The following is a 12,463-nucleotide window of genomic DNA, read 5'->3' as shown; positions in this document are numbered from 1 at the left end:
CACCTTTTTACAAAGGTGTGTTTGAACTAAGAAACTGATGTTTCCTTCAGGCTGTAGATCTGCTGAATATCCAATGATACCATAGCTTCGTGTTTTATTTCTCTTCTCTTTACTGCATAAGCTTTAATCCTGTTCCTATACCAACTGTATGTGTGTGTGTGTGTGTGTGACTTACAGCGGATCTAAATATTTATAATTAATTATAACTAGTTATGATTAATTATTCATATTTCCCCTTTGAGCTGATTCGCTACATTGATCAGCGCGTTTCTCAGAGAAGGGACAGAGCGGTGTGGAATAAAGGTAAATTATGTGAAAAAGAATGTGTTTTTAAAAAAAACGAAGCATTAACACGTTAGACTGCACCCCATAAACACAATCAAGCCTAGAAAAAAAAACATTGAACCACCCCTTTAAACTGCCTTGTTACCAAATAATAAAAGCTAATAATAAAGGTATTGTGCCTTGCCCAGAATAATAATTTTAAAAATCCTTACAATTCCAATAGGGTTTCAGTGCTTCACACTTGAATCCCTACTCATTCATTTTAATAGCAGCATATGAAACCTTTACCACTGAACTAGGAAATGTCACTAGTTTACATTTGAGAAATCTGGTCACCTTATCCCAATCACAAGACCTTCCCCCTTTGCTGGCTTCATCCAGTTTCACGGCTCTGCCTAATACTTCCCCATCCTCAACTCGGCCATCCTCCTTCTCCACCTTAAGCCTCTGAGCCCATGACTCCACGTAGGTCTGTTGAGGCATCCACCATTGTCAATCACCCCTCAGGTTCCACTGGGCTCACTCGTCCCTCCAGCCTTGGTCAGTCACCGCTCTGCACAGACTTCGGGCCTCGGCTACACCTCAACCCTTTGATTCTGTCAGGCTCCTTCTCTCCGGCTCCTCCTTTGTTGTCGCTCCCTCCGGCTCCACCTCAGTCTGTCAAGCCCCTGGCTCTGCCTCAGCCCTCAAGGGGGCACCTGGCTCTGCCTCAGCCGTTCAAGGGGACGTTCACAGGACGTCCAGCGGCCATTCGGGATGTTTAGGGGACTTTTGCTTTAAGTCCTCTTTATGTCATTTTATTTTACTTTTAGTCTAACCAAAGAAAACAAACAGGAGCAAAATACGTTTATTTTAATTGAACAATTGTAAACAGGGTGTGAACTATGGGGGAGCTAGGGGGAGCTCGGCTCCCCTTAATAAGACATGGGCTCCCCTGAAAACGTGATTTGTGAAATTTTGGGGGGTCTCAAAAAATATTGACAATGTGTTATTTTGACGTGCAATTTCAGTTTTGTGTAATGTGATCATCGTGGATTATTATGTGTAAAATTGCAAAAATATCATTCATTCATGCATGGCGGCGATTTAAACCTAATTCACTTCAATAAAGATAACTATACATGCTATTCTTGTCATGAGCATCAAGGTGTGGGGGCGCTGCGGTGCAAATTCCACTCATGTTTAGTACATGTTAACTCAAAGATTCGTAGAAAAAATATAAACGCTGGACTCTGTGGTCGATTCTGTGTTAAGGTAAGGCATGTTATTCGCAATTATGTGTTGTGGCTGGGTTGTTATAGGTCTGCGTGACTCTCGATGTCTTAGGCCTAATTGAACGGAGGAATTATGGTATTCTTCTGTAGCCTGACGACGAGTAACTTTAACCGTTGTTCATGTGAACTCAGACAGCCTGATGCTTTGTTTATAGACTATTTGTGGGTGGCTGTTTGTTGTTTCACCTAACAATTCGTGTCGATAAAGTATAATAGGGTAAATCCTGTATAGTGATTTATCCTATAGCGCTTGCATAAAGCAAGTAGTGCATACACTTGTAGCTGTTATGTATCTTTGTAAGTCATTGTAAGCCCTCGCACACGCGCACGAATCCAAACAAGCAAATGTTTTAAACTTTTCATCAAATTTAATCAACTTTATATTCCAGCAATGTCCTTTTCTTTTCTTCATGTTTTCCTTGTCTGCATTCATCAGTCGACACTAACATTATTTTAGAGCTCCTGGGATTCAACCTTATTTTCTTCATGCATGGGGAATACATAGGACCTAATAAATTGTAGCCTACTGTAGGACCTTCGTTCGAGCAGGCCACCTCGTGAGCTATTGAACAGACACATTCTAGAAGAATCTAAAGATCTCCCTCCTCCAAACCATCATGAGGTCTAAACTAATCACACCATCACATGACACCAATGGTCTGGGTCGATTTCCTGTCAACGCCTTGTCGTTATCTCCTCAGAAGAATCGAAAGAGAGATGAAAAACTAATCCAATCAGGAGACAACAGAGATCTTTTGTATCAAGGACTAAAGTGTTCTTTCACAACATATAGTTGAGATACCTCGTAATCGCTATGCACGGAAATATACATGGAAACCTGCAAAGATATTTCCCCACATGCTAAATTGAAGCATCATGTTAATTTATGCATGAAGAGGAACCTTGCGGGCGTGGCTAAGCCCTGCAACAGCTGATTGGGACAATCGCTTCTGGGATGGACCAAATCGGCTCGCTTAAGATCAAATGTCACGAACTGATTCAGTGCTTTTTTCGCCTGTGTTCGACTGCGCTCCAACTTGCGCTCACACACTGCACCATCAAGCGATTGGGTCATCCAGTAACAAACACTTCGTTGAAGCTTCGTGACTCTGCAGAAATCTTCAAAGTCTTGCAAACTCAGACTCTCTAAGACGAACTTCCGAAGCTACTACGTAACCAGGCAACCACTCATTCACCGTGAGTGAATCCCAACGACGTCATCCAAGGAAGATTGCCAGCCAATCAGCAACGCTGTGATTCCCCTCTGCTGGAGACTAGCCAACAAGGAAAACCCCTCTCAACTCAAACGCAAGTAAACAAACAAGGTCTCCTTATTAGCTGGAAAACTGGTGCTGAATTGATCTTAAGCAGTAAATATAAGCCAAGGCTCTGCTTTTGTGATTTTCTCAGGTTGCGATCTAGGAACTAGTAACAAGTACTAGAATTTTGGGACTTCCTCAGAACTCTGTTAACTCTCATCCTCTGAACTGTATGTGTGTGTGTGTGTGTGTGTGTGTGTGTCTTAAGTAGCGTAGTACCAGGTAATCTAGAGTAGCAAATAAATTATTGTTTCATTATAAGGATCATTGTCTTGTGTTGTGTATTTTAAAGTTAAAACTTTGCCCAGATCTTGTTACCTTGACATAGTTAACACAAATACCAATCTTGTATTATTATCGTTGGCCAAAGAGTAGTACAAACAGAATTGGTAAGATACACTAAATTCTACTAGACGCTGGACGAATAGTTGATGAAGTGTAAGCTATACATTTTGAATCAGTAATCAGGTTGACTCTGAATCATTTAGATTCGATTCCCTCCGAAAACCTGAGCTGAAATTCCTTACACTACATTCAATTATTATTGAAAGGTATCAGTTTTTGATGTTTAAATGATAGCCTACAGTAACTGCTGAAAACAGACTCGTGATTTGATGACATCTTTAATTAGAGAAGTTACTCCTTTATTTTTTTTCCAGAAATTAAAGTTATTAATTTTTAACATTAACTTTATTTTACAATTAATTCAAATCTATTATTTTTACTATAGCAAAAAAAAAATAGATCATAATATCAATTAACAAAACATGGTCGTTGCATTCAATCCATTATCACAGTTAAATTAAGGGATTTTATTTTAAGGAATAACCACATCCCCTTTAAAATCCATAGGTTTATATTTTAGATTAATTTTTCCTTTGTCTGAGTTACAAGGTGTCAGGTCTGATGATAAAAGGCCACACATGGGCGACTGGATTTTGCAAGTGTTGTTATGGAAATGGAAGATCAGAGATGAAATAGGGACGTTCGCAAACTGACAATTCTGATTCTGATGATTTGTGTATTCAATTGACCCAGAAGGAAAAGAGACCATAAGAGTTCATGGACAAAGATTGAAGATGATCATATATACAGGAAGTGGAAGAAATTTAATTGGAGAAGAACTGTATCGAAGGCTGTTTGCACAAAGAGTCCAACTAAAACAAACCAAGAGAAAATTCTACGCCCATGCACAGATGCACCCTCTTCACTGTGTGGGATTTTTTGAAGCTCATTTTGAATGGAAGGGTAATGACACAAAAGATTACATTTTTGCAATCAAAGGAAAGGTAGAGCCGCTGTTGGGAATACCGTCCTGCTTTGACTGTCTCATACCAGCAGACCAGGTCAGTGCAACTGAAAATTCATCTGAAAGATTTTCGAAACTGGAAGCTGAATGTCAGTCTTTTTTAATGGACTGGGACAAATCAAAGGTTACAGCCATAAAATCTCTGTGAATGAAAAGGTCACACCTGTAGCTCAAGCTTTAAGGAGAGTACCTTATCTAATGGTATAGTCTGTAAATCAGGAGCTGGATAAAATGCTGTAAGATGCAATAATAGAGGAAGTCCACAAAGGATCTGAGTGGGTGTCCAAAATTCTTCTCATTCCAAAAAAAAAAAGGACACTAAAGAAGTGAGACTCAGATTTCAGAGAAGTGAACAAATCGGTGATAAGAGAAAGACACCCGGTACCAACAATAGACAATACTGTCTATTGTTGGTACCGGGTGTCTTTCTCTTATGTAAGCAATGCAGGGAGCAAAGGTGTTTGCAAAACTGGATAACCGCAAAGGCTTTTGGCAAGTTAATCTAGCACCTAAATCCAGACAATTGACCACATTCATTTCACACAGAGGATGCTATCGTTTTAAGAAGGTTCCATTTGGATTGTCTAGTGCTCCTGAAGCATACCAGAAAGCCATGGATTCTATGTTATATGGGATGCCAGGTGTGGTGTGCTACATGGAAGATGTGGTTGTATTTGCTGAAAATGAAAAGGAGCTGGAAAAAAGACTGAGAAAAGTTTTTCAAAGATTTCAGGAAAAGGGACTGACCTTGAATAAGGAAAAATATTTCTTTTGACTTAAGCAGATTGAGATTTTAGGTAATGTCATCACAACGGACTAAATAAAACCAGATCAACGAAAGGTTGAGACAACAACAAACAAAAAACATAGGCTTTCTATTAAAAGCCGTGCTTGCACAAGTTCTGCACGATCCTCTTCAATAATATCCTCTGTTTACAATACAACCGGAGCACATGCCGCTGAGGTGAGGTGAGGGGCGGGACGATTAGACGCGCACTAGAGGTGGTTTAGCCAATCACAACACACTGGGCTAGCTAACCAATCAGAGCCCATCGCCTATTTCTGAGGCTTCATAAAAATAGGAAAAGATCAGCCCGTTTCTCAGAGAAGGGACAGAGCTGTGTGGAATAAAGGTAAATTATGTGAAAAATAATGTTTTTTTTTTTAAACGAAGCATTAACACATGTTAGACTGCACCCCATAAACACAATCAAGCCTAGAAAAAACCCAGTGAACCACCCCTTTAAACATTATCAAACACACCTCCAGGAACAGGGTTGGGAAACACATTTCCAAAACTTACAACGTCCTCCCCAGTCCAAAAAGGGAATTTACAAAAAATAAAATAAAAAAAACGGTGGAAAGATCATTAAAGATCTTATAAAATTCAGCTATTTACACCATCATTAACAGGTGATCTATTATGGTGCCTTTTCACGGCAATGTAATCCAGAGGAGCTGACATTAAAGTGTTTTGTTTTGTTTAGTTTTTTTTTTTTTTTTTGAATTAAATGCTTAAACAGGTCAATCATCTATCACTAACACACTGCCATATTTAAAATTAATTCCATTAAATTTTCCTCACAAAAACAGCAAAAAATGCAAAGGCCTGTTGTCGCTCAGGTGCAGGGGCTGAATCATATCTCCACATTACATTGCGTGGGAGGGCTCCTGTTTGTGTTGGTCATTTAATGTCATAAGGACGTTGCAGGAGGAAGTAAATTACACAATGTCCTTATTTTTCTTAAACAGAGTTTACAACATGCAAAAGCTCTGTCCCTTTTATTCTGATGAGAGGGTTTGTCATTTACAGTTTTGGGAGGCAATTTTTTCCTTTGTTTTACACTAGTGATCGGCTCACATTGTGGGGAATTTTTTTTTTTTTTAAAGTATGCTGTCATAAATAAAACAGCACAGTGGTCCTGTCATAATTGCTGTATAGTTTACACCAGTGCAAGCTCAGTAAATGGGCACATAATGGCCACAAATGCTTATCGTGTGCGTCCTTCTGAATCATAAAATAATGATTGTGTAAAGGAAGTTAGTGACAGAATAGGATTTTATTTTATTTTACTTTACTGTACTTTATTTTATTTTATTTTAGCTTTTTTTATTATTTATTTATTTACTATCCCAGTCATTTTTATTTCAGCTGCTGAAAAATGATTGTCCTTACATGTTTGTCTTTAACAAAAAACATTGATTTGGGATGAGGGAAAAAAGTCAGTACAGCATAGAATTGCGATATTTTGCTTGGTGAGAATTGTAGGGGTTTCTAAATATGAACGGACACTGATATCAGCCATCATGAGGTTTGCTAATCACCCAGCACATGATTCCAATATTCTTGGTCGATTTCCTGTCAGTCGTGTAAACTCATCTACTCATGAGATCGAAACTAATTCAATCAGGAGACAACAAAGCTTTCTTTGTATCAAGGACTGAAAAGGTTCGTTCCCAACATATAGAAACCCCGATGTCTTGTGACCACCAATGGATGGAAACATTATGTCCAAACCGGAAAAGGATGATTAAATTAACTAGTGCCCTCAGGCCCGATCTAGACGTGACTAACACATGAAATTTTCAGATCCGAGTCCTTTCAAAACCTGAATGAATTAATAATAATTAATTCCCTACAATTAAGTAATCAAAGTCATTACACAATGTATCAACACATGAACGTAAAGTATCGATATTTAATTATATAATAATCAAATATTTGATTATATACGTAAATAGATAGAAATAGAATTTCCCACAAACATGTATTCACTAGCATGTAGGTTGAATTAGTAAATTAATCCAGACAAATCAAAGATCAAATCAGTAATTTGAAGTCTTTGTCAGGTTGTAATTTCACAAACAGCTCAAGTTTCAGTTTCAGTACAATACTTTCACTCACATTTACAGTAAATTAAGCTGTCTATAATGCCAGCACGCAATGTGGTTTTATTTCTAATGCTATAAGAGGCCGAAGACTGGTAATTAAAACAGCCTCCATCCCCGTTTCATTCCGTGATACGGGTTATACTTACTCAGGATGATGTACCGTTGCAAAATTTTACATCTGTAAAAAAAAAAAAAAAAAAAAATTATTTCTTTAAAGACTACTGAGAAGAGGCTTTTTATTTGAAAACTTGCATCTATGAATTATATCTGACTAATAAAATTAGATTATTAGCTTAATTTATATCATGATTATCGTACTTCAAATATATATAAAAAAAAAACAATTTCAGACATTTTCAAAGTGCAAAACAAGTTAGTCTTTTCATTAATAAGCATAGACTCTTCTTTCCACAGCGTTTTCACATAGCTACAATGCCAGAAAATGTAGGGCACTATTTCCAAGTGCAAACAACAAAAAGAGCAGCTAATAATGTCTTTCTTAAACTTACAAAGAAAGTGTTTGATAGGAAAGAATTTGTGTATTATCCTAAAAGAAACTTCTCTAACCTTATTTGAAACAAAAATCAAACACTCTCTCAGTCAAGGTCATTAACAAATTTAGACCAATAAGGAGCAGTGATTTGTTGGCTACCTATTTTTTTTTAAATAATTTGGGTTAATTATTGGTATATCCACTGGTATTATTACTACTATACACAAAGAAATTACCCCAGAATTAATGGCAGAAAATACAAAAGAGAATCCCCTGGGAGTTACAGGAAAATTAAAACGTGAAAGAAATTCATAAGTCATAAGGTAACGCTGAGAGTTAAACAACTGACAAACCAAAATTATAACCTTTTCAAACTAGCTTTTCAAAAAATAATATTGCGCTTATACAAAATCCAACAGGTATTCCAAATAAAATAACATTAAGGAGAAAAACTGGGCTTGTAGAGAGCTTCCATGACTATAAAGCCTTTACATAAAAAGCGGATAATTTCACCAGAAGTTGGTCTATCTTATAATCACACAATAATAAAAAGGAAAGGCCCCCAAGTTGGTCAAAAATAAAATTAGGGATACAATTCCACAACGAAGGCTTTTTTATCAGAATTTTAGCCAATTAATTTTGAAGATCTTATTTAAAGTAGAAAAAGTCTAAGAAATCAAATCCACCTTTTTGAAGAGAATTTATAACAAATTTCCAGATGTAACGTAATGTGTGACATTGGGGTTGAGGATCCAAAAGCAAGGCTTTATTAAGAGTATAGTCAAAAAACAGTCAGGGTCAAAACACCAGCAAACGACAATGGCCGAGGGAAAGCAAAAGAGAAATCCAAACTGCAGGCAATGGTCAGGGCAGGCAGCAAAGGATCAAAAACCAGGTAAACAGTCCAAGGCAAAACACAGGCAAGGAAAAACAAGGAACCAGGGAAATACAGGAAAACACGGAAACTAGGAATACGCTACAGGCTAACAATACACAGCAATGAGAGTGTGTGTGAGTGCATCTTAAATAGTCCTTGTAATAGGAAACAGGTGTTGTCCGATAATGAGATCCTAGGCTGGGGTATCTGGGAAATGGAGTCATGGGGTAGAGTGGTAAAGGTAAGGGATGGAGTGCCCTCTAGCAGAGCTCATGGGCACTCCAGCTGGAGATTGTAACGGAGCTTGGCCATGACAGAACAGTCACAGAGTCCGCAAACGGCCTCCAAGGCCATGACTGGAGCGTCAGAGGGTTCATAGGCGGCCTCCAAGGCCTTGACAGGACAAACTAAAGCCTAGATGACACTACAAGACTTAAAACGTCGGCAGATCATTGTGCTGTTCAGACTACATGACTTGATTGTCTGTCTTGAAGTTGTTGTGGTGTTCACACTATGTGACACTACGTAAATGATCCGCAACAGGGGGTCACACACTACACCAGCTGACAACAACTCTGTCATCCAACGACTCTATCCCGTCCCCAAACCATGTTTTGTTACGAAAACACAAATGCAAGAAGTTGAACGGGAATGATGCAAAACAACAAGTGAAACAGGAGTTGTTTATTTGAAAAAGCTGTTTGCGCGATGAAAAAAGTTCACACATAAAGATTGCCGAGCACTGATCACACACAGTTTTTCCCCCGATCACAGTCCGACCTGTCGGCGAGCTCGTTAACTTGAATCGGGCTTAAAATCCTGTCGTGTGAACTAGGCATAAGAGTTCAGAAACTGCCTTTTTAGCCGTAACGGGACAGGAGAAGAGCTCAGAAACGTCCTTCTTGACCATGACAGGGCAAACTGAGGGTTCAGAAACTGCCTCCTTAGCCGTAACAGGACAAACTGAGAGCTCGGAGATGGCCTTTTTGGCCGTGACAGGACAAACTGAAAGTTCTGAAGTGAGTGTCAATGCCCTGAGAGAAGCTGAAGAGGACGCCGCCACCTCGGGAGGTTCTGCAGCAGAAACTGCCACCTCTGAAGGTTCTGCAGTGGGAGTTCTGCCCACTGCAGGTTTTGCAGTGGGAAGGTTCACACCTCGGGAGCAGCAGTAGCAACAGGAGCTTCAATAGACACAGAGAGTTCAGAAACGGCACTCGCGGCAGTAATAGAGGCATCAGGAAACAGGGAGAGTTCAACAAAAGTGTCCATGGTCGGAACAGAGGTGAAAGGAAACACAGAGAACTCGGGGAATAGTGCCGCTGCTGTCTCGGGAGGAGCTGAAGTCCACCATAGGAGGTTCTGCAACGGAAGCATGCTCGGGAGTGGATTTGGGGACTGGAGCAGGCTCGGGAATGGATTCGGGGACTAGAGCGGACTCAGGGACTGGAGCGGGCTCGTGAGCGGACTCAGGGACTGGAATGGGCTCATGAGTGGAATCATAGGATAGAGTCGATTCAGGGACTGGAATGGACGCCTCCGCTTTGGGAGGTTCTGCAGTGGAAGCTGCCACCTCTGGGGGAACTGTGGCAGTGTGTGCAGCCCAAACAAATAGAATGGCCGTAGCCATCACAGGCAGAGCAGAGAATACAACATCTACCTCCAAGTCAGATGGCGCTGCGGCCGGTGAACTAGAGAGTGTCAAGGCTTGCGGGCTTGTGAGTGTAGCGACCGGCAGGCTTGAGAGCATAGCAGCCAGTGGGCTACCAGCAGCTCGCACCGACACCAGCGATGGGTGCTTCACACTGGAAACCAGCCTCAGTCGCCTGTAGAATACCTGGGTATCTTCAAATGCGACATTCACATAGACCGGGAAAACTGGAGTGGCATCTGTGACGGTTTGGCAAGCTTGACGTAAGCAGGCTCTGGCTTGGCAGGCATGACGGGACGAGACTCAGGAGTAGCGGCCATATTGAGAAGAGGCTCTGGAATGGCGGCCATGACGGGGCGAGACTCTGGAATGGCGACCATGACGGGGCGAGACTCTGGAAGGGCGGCCATGACGGGGCAAGACTCTGGAAGGGTGGCCATGACCTAAACAGGCTCTGGTACGGTGCCATGTTCCTTCTCCGCGACACCCACAATGAATACAGAGCCACTTAGAATCAAGGCATAGTCCATAAAGTCTCTCAAAGAGCAAGTAAACTCTCTTCCAGGTAACACAGATGTTTTCACAGATTCATTGAGTCCAAAACGAAAAATGTCTTTTAAGGCAATCTCGTCAAAGGGTACCTGATAGGACAGTTCACAAAACTGATAAACGTAATCCTCAATTTGCTGATGATACTCAACTCTATATTTCTTTGCGGCCCAATGAAACATACAAATTTGCGGAACGCATAGTTGATATAAAAAAACTGGATGACTAGTAATTTCCTACTGCTAAATTCTGAAAAAACAGAAGTTTTAATTATTGGACCAAAAAACTCAGCATGTAATAACCTAAAACACTGTCTAACACTTGATGGCTGCCCTGTTAATTCCTCGTCGTTTCTAGCATTTGTAAAACGGCATTTTCCATCTTAAAAATATGTCAAAATTACGACAGAAACGTTAATTCATGCGTTCATGACCTCAAGGTTAGATTATTATTATGCTTTATTGGGTGGTTGCTCTGTGCGCTTAAAGGGGTCATTGGATGCTACATGCACTTTTACAAGTTGTTTGAACTGAAATGTGTGTTGGCAGTGTGTGTACACATCCAGCCTATAATGATAAAAATCCACCCAGTGTTTTTTTTTTAATCTACTAAAATTTTTACCCCTTTCTCAAATCGAGGCGATCTCAGATGCCTGGTTCGGGGGGTAAAATACACATTTTTTTGGCAGGGTTCTCCTGGTACAATTCACATTCCAGGGCCTAAATATCACGTTATTGGGGTCGCTTCAACCTGCTGACATAAAAAACAACCGGCGGCAATCGCGGATTTGGCAGCACTGGTCCGCAAACTACGTTTCCTATAACTCCTCCCCGAACTTCCCGCTGCCCTGTATCTTGGTCTCTCATTGGCTGTAGGTCATCGCCGATGTGTTTTTCAGTCAGAACTCATTTCACACAGCGTGATTGTGAATCGCCGACAGCTCCAGATATTTAGCATGCCAAATATTTCACGGGCGTCGGCGACGTGTCGGCGATTCCCTTTGATAATTCACACTGTGTGATTGTCACTCGTGTGAACGAGCACCGATTTGCCTCCGATTTCGGGCATTTGTCGGCGATTTCGCAAAACCTGTCAGTGAGTGAAAAATCGGGCTAAAATCGTGCAGTGTGAACTCGTCATTAGGAACCTAGGTGTGCTGTTTGTTAGCAATCTTTCCTTTGAAAACCATGTTTCTAGCATTTGTAAAACGGCATTTTCCATCTTAAAAATATGTCAAAATTACGACAGAAACGTTAATTCATGCGTTCATGACCTCAAGGTTAGATTATTATTATGCTTTATTGGGTGGTTGCTCTGTGCGCTTAAAGGGGTCATTGGATGCTACATGCACTTTTACAAGTTGTTTGAACTGAAATGTGTGTTGGCAGTGTGTGTACACATCCAGCCTATAATGATAAAAATCCACCCAGTGTTTTTTTTTTAATCTACTAAAATTTTTACCCCTTTCTCAAATCGAGGCGATCTCAGATGCCTGTCTGTGTGACGTCACACAGACAGGCCCCTCCCACGATAGTTTGATTGACAGTAGCGTTTCAGCACAGACTGGACTGGCGTCTTACCTTAGACCCGCCCTGAGTGACTGTCATCAGTCCACCATTGTATTACAACTGGAGCAGATGTAGACAAGAATGACACCTAAGCGATTGAGGTGTTCTGTTGTTGGAAGTAATAATGAACATAGCAGTCGTCATTTACTCCAGACATCTGAGCCACTGAACTGGCAGTGGATTACATTGTTTCTGAAGGGAATGCGCCCCCGATCTACATAAATGCGTCTATGTTCGCGCGAATCATTC

The 12,463-nt window shown here is 40.6% G+C and overlaps 1 long non-coding RNA gene across 1 annotated transcript in view; it reads left to right on the top strand.

Annotated features, from left to right (window-relative positions):
- LOC107717854 (uncharacterized) overlaps positions 1–8,489 on the top strand; it is a 19,435-nt gene extending 10,946 nt beyond the window's left edge. Inside the window, exons 2-3 of the long non-coding RNA XR_001637349.1 lie at positions 4,217–4,224; positions 8,430–8,489. This is a non-coding gene — a long non-coding RNA (uncharacterized LOC107717854). The remainder of the gene's footprint in view (positions 1–4,216; positions 4,225–8,429) is intronic.
- The last annotated feature ends 3,974 nt before the right edge of the window (positions 8,490–12,463 follow it).

Source organism: Sinocyclocheilus rhinocerous, unplaced genomic scaffold, assembly GCF_001515625.1.
Source record: "Sinocyclocheilus rhinocerous isolate Xijiao unplaced genomic scaffold, SAMN03320098_v1.1 scaffold780, whole genome shotgun sequence".
Lineage (NCBI taxonomy): Eukaryota > Metazoa > Chordata > Actinopteri > Cypriniformes > Cyprinidae > Sinocyclocheilus > Sinocyclocheilus rhinocerous.
This window is presented reverse-complemented; position numbering and strand designations above follow the sequence as displayed.